This window comes from Pundamilia nyererei, unplaced genomic scaffold, assembly GCF_000239375.1.
Source record: "Pundamilia nyererei isolate P.nyererei 1_Seehausen unplaced genomic scaffold, PunNye1.0 scaffold00543, whole genome shotgun sequence".
Lineage (NCBI taxonomy): Eukaryota > Metazoa > Chordata > Actinopteri > Cichliformes > Cichlidae > Pundamilia > Pundamilia nyererei.
The window spans coordinates 4,065-8,714 of NW_005187944.1; positions in this window are offsets into that span (position 1 = coordinate 4,065).

Sequence of the window (4,650 nt, forward strand, 5' to 3'; positions counted from 1 at the left end):
GCACAAGATATGAAGTTGCAACGCGTGTTTGCGTACATAAGATTTTCAGGAGGAGGACAGACATTTGTTTAGAACTCTTAAAGATGTCAAAGAAGCAAGCTCCTTTAAGCAATTACTGTGATGTTCCTCCACCTCCAAAGAAATGTCAGGAGTCCCAACCACAAAAGAAGTGCGTATTCTCGGAAAAGTAGTTGCAGGAGGAGAGCTGGATTCAAACAAATGATGAACGCACAGAGATGTGGTGCAGAATGTGCCGTGAAAATTTAATAAATGACAAATTAAAAAGGCATGAACATTTTTTTTGTATCGAAAAAATATCGAACCATGACACCAAAGTATCGAACCGAACCGAACCGTGAATTTTGTGTATCGTTGCACCCCTACTATATATGTATATACATATATATACATATATATATATGAGGGGCTGTACAAGCCAAAATTCATTCTTTCACTCTCACATACATATATTCTTCTTTCACTAGGGATGGACGTTCCATTATGTTCCATTATGTCCCCGCAGCCACGGAACCGGGACCCACACATTATGCCACTGCCCGAATTAGCGACCCAGCTTTGCGCTGTTTCTCACAGATGAAATAGTGCTGCACATTGCATCGATGACAAATGACAAATCTACAAGGAAGACGCAGGATCGAACAATGGAGAGACGTGGACACGGATGAAATAAGGGCTTATGTGGGACTGCTGATCTTGTCCGGTGTGTACCGTTCAAGAAACGAGTCATTGTGCAACCTCTTTAGTGAGAAAACCAGACGGCTGGTTTTCCGGGCCACCATGTCGGTAAAAAGATTTCTTCACATCACCAGGGCGTTGCACTTTGATGATAAACTTTCCCGACCCCAACGCCGTGGTGACAAACTGGCTCCAATACTCAAAGTCTGGGACATATGGGTGCACCGCCTCAAGATGCTGCCCAGACAGAGACGTGTGTGTGGACGAGCAACTTGTGCCATTGAAAGGCAGGTGCGGATTTAAGCAGTACGTGCCAAAAAAGCCTGCTAAGTATGGCCTGAAGGTTTGGGCCCTATGCGATGTCAAGATGTCATACGCCTGGAAAGTGCAAGTCTACACAGGCAAAGGTCAACCAGGGGATGAGGGTGGTCCTGGAGATGACAGATGGGCTCCAGGGACACATCTTCGCCTTCACAAAGACGCACACCCTGGTGTCTTACGTCCCCCGACACAAAACAAACATCCTCCTGCTGGGCACAAAGCACCAGACTTCATCCATAACCAATGACGCCAAGAGAAAGCCAAAAATGATAACTGAGTACAACAAATGTAAGGGAGGTGTCGACAATCTTGTTAAGGTAGGTGTCATTACCCATCAGTTACGCACACATTTATTCATTCTTGCTCATATATTCTTGTGTAAAATATACATAAGTTTAATGTATTTGGGGTTTTTTTGGTTTTTTTTATGTTAGGCTGTCGCCACCTCTTCATGCAGGAGGCACACAGCACGGTGGCCATTGGCCCTATTCCACCACCTCCTTGATGTCTCCCTCTACAATGGCTACGTCTTGTGGAACGAAATTGACCCATCATGGCAGCAGGCCAAATCACACAAGAGGAGGCTGTACATTGAGGAGGTGGGAGAGATGTTAGTCCAGCCACAGATAGCTAAGAGAGGCTACCTTCCCCGCTCATCACTCACAGCAGATTTGGTGAGAAGTGCGCAGGGTACTGCTGCTGCAGGCCCCTCTTCAGGCACTAAAACGAAAAGCAGGAGGCAATGCGAGTTTTGCTCCGACAAAAGCAGAAGAGTTGTGACCACCTGCTGCCAATGTGGAAAAGTCACATGCCAAGTCCACAGTCTATCGAATTTCCCAGAGGAACCCACCCGAGGGATTAATAAAGTTCTAATAAAGTTCTATCTTTCCATCTGCAGCATCTGCTCCACCTGAGCAGGAATGTCAGAATGATGGAATGTACCAACATCCTAAACTATTTATAGCGAATGCAAAATACAACCAACTTCTTGAATATTCTCAGAATTTTGAAGAACCCACCATTAAATCTTAGCAATCACCTAAAAGCAAATGTACAATCACTCAAAAACACATCCTAACACCCCTATATGAAATAAAACCACCAGATAAGTACAACAATCTGAAAAGCAAACAATACAATTAAAGTCTACCTGTGGCTGGAATGAGGCATGACGTGACCACAAGTCTCCATTTGCTGACATTTCCTTTTTATTTCACTTGGTTGCTGTTACAAATGCACCTTGGCTGCAGCGTCCCAGCTGCCAGCCAGACACACTCACAACAAACAACAACCACACAACAGGACCCTACATGTGCAAGGTAGCAGGCTTTTAAGTTTGCTTTCATCACTATTTTCATTCTTTTTCACTTGCAGCTGAGTTACATTTAGGAACCAAAACTACAAGCAGACACTGTCACAACCTCTGCAACTGAACAACTGAGGACAAACCAACTATCCTGAGCAGGTCTTGCATGGCAGTGAACATTGTGAAGAAAGCTACCTGTGTTTTGTTTTTCTTTTTAAAAAATGTATTTATTTTCAAAAATATAAAAGTTCCACTGCAGCAATTGCCCTGATAACTACAGATAAAGCACAGATGATATAACTGTGATGGTGTAGAAGGCTCTTTGCTTTGATTGGTCAACCTGTTTCTTTTCTCCACTTGCTTCCCCTGGCCCTGGACGAATCAGAACACAGAGAACAGGCTGCAAAAAGATATGACTGTTACTGATAAAATCAAAACACATAACAATTGTATGGAGAGTTCATTTTGCAAAACTAGAGCTCCAAAGCTCAGTCCAAAAGATGCATGCACAGCCAATGCTGATGTTTCTGATCTTGACCCAATGGGTGTTTCTTGGCCCAGGTAGGTGATTGGATGAACAACAGCCAGGTAACGTTCTACACAGGTCAGGATGTGGACAATTATCCTCCTGTAAAAAGTCATATAATAAGCATTTAATCCAAGGTTTGTCAGTGCGGAGTTATTAATATTATTGCTACCAAGAACAAAGAAGCTCCCAAAGATCCAGATCAGCTCCATGGCAGCCATGTGGTAGGTGAAGATGTCAGAGTAGCTGTTTTGAAGGAGTGCTGCTGCCGCTATTGCCTATGAACCAGGTAGAGGACGATAGTGGAGAGAGGGAGGAGGAGGATGACACCCAAGGTATTGATGGTAATGGTTATGTATCTGTTAGTGATGGGTCGGTCGCGAACAAAATGGCTCTTAGAGCCGGATCTTTGACGTGAACATCGCGAGCCGTGGTTTTTTTTTTTGCTTTCTCTCACCCTCTCTCTCGCACTTTTTTTCCGCTTCACTCCGCATGCGAGCCTTGTGCTTTACGCTGAGAAGATGGGGGAGGGGCGGTAGTTACACTCAGTAGCACAGGAACAGAGCGAGGGGGAGAGACAGAGAAAGAGAGCCAGGGACAACAACGTCACATTAGAAAGGTATAGTAATCATCCACAACTATTTTCAGTTGCAGATGATAAAGGATTCAGAAAGTTTATTCATGCGGGCCCATATGACAGAGAATATGCATGTTCTTTTTGTTTTCATATTAGAATTTATATGTAATTGTGTTGTGGTTTGCAGTGTTTTGTGTTGTTTCACTTTAAATTTGTAAAAGGAAAAAGCTGAAAATTTAAATAGTTAAAAGTTGAAATGTGAATAGTTGATTTTTGTATTATATGATTTATTTATTACATTTTCTGTGGAGTGAATAAATAAAAGTATATTTACGGTGGCCCCTAGAGACAAAGCACATACAAACTTCAAATAACATACGAACACTTAAAACACGTAAAAACTCCAAAACACGTAAAAACACGTACAAAGTCCAAAGCACGTACAAACCCCAAAACACGTAAAAACTCAAAAGCACATAAAAACTCAAAACATGTACAAAAGACAACAGAAGTGCTCCAGGATGCTAGTGTTGAACTTTTGTTACCTAGTGGCTACACAAGCCAGCAAGTACCAAATTGTGTAATTTAAGTGATCTAGGTAGCTCTGTTTTGGAAGTTCAGAGCTACCTAGATCACTTATGCTAGAAATGTGTTTTGGAGTTTGTACGTGGTTTTTGGAGTTTGTACGTGTTTTGTCTCAAGGGGCCACCGCATATATTTATATATCAACATATAGAAATAAAACCACTTTTTTTTTTACATTAGTAATTCCTTTTGTGCATACTTTTAAATTATTGTTAATAATAAATTAATTAAAGCAACAAAAGCCGGTTGGGAGCCGAAAGAGCCGGCTCTTTTTAGTGAGCCAAACCGAAAGAGCCGGTTCTCTAAAAAGAGCCGGAAATCCCATATACCACTAAGATGTTTTCAGAAATATGCGAGCAGGAGATGGTGGATGCTATATTACTACTAGTATAATACTTGTAACTCTGTAGCAGACAACAGTTTGATAAAGTGCTTTGCAAAAAAAGGCACCAAAAGATTAGATTCTATAACTTTCAAAGACATTTAGTTTATATAATACAGTAAATGTATACGAATGACCTGCAATAATTCAGTCACTGACATTATCCATGACACTAGCTAAGAATTTCCTAAATGCGTGGAGATTAAAGAAAAATTATTTTACCTGGATATAATTGTTTCTTTTTTCTTTTTTTTTTT